The sequence below is a fragment of the Bison bison genome, unplaced genomic scaffold, assembly GCF_000754665.1.
Source record: "Bison bison bison isolate TAMUID 2011002044 unplaced genomic scaffold, Bison_UMD1.0 scf7180017864117, whole genome shotgun sequence".
Classification (NCBI taxonomy): Eukaryota; Metazoa; Chordata; class Mammalia; order Artiodactyla; family Bovidae; genus Bison; species Bison bison.
The window spans coordinates 453,643-454,022 of record NW_011494689.1 but is presented as its reverse complement, the minus strand read 5'-3'; positions in this window follow the sequence as shown (position 1 = coordinate 454,022).

Below are 380 nucleotides of genomic sequence, written 5' to 3'. Positions count from 1 at the left end.
TGGTCATAACTTTCCTTCCAGGGAGTAAGCGTCTTTTAATTTCATGGCTGCAGTCACCATCTGTAGTGATTTTGGAGCCTAGAAAAATAAAGTCTGACACTGTTTCCACTGTTTTCCCATCTATTTCCCATGAAGTGATGGGACCAGATGCCATGATCTTCGTTTTCTGATGTTGAGCTTTTTCGCTCTCCACTTTCACCTTCATCAAGAGGCTTTTTAGTTCCTCTTCACTTTCTGCCATAAGGGTGGTGTCATCTGCATATCTGAGGTTATTGATATTTCTCCCGACAATCTTGATTCCAGCTTGTGTTTCTTTCAGTCCAGCGTTTCTCATGATGTACTCTGCATAAAAGTTAAATAAACAGGGTGACAATATACCT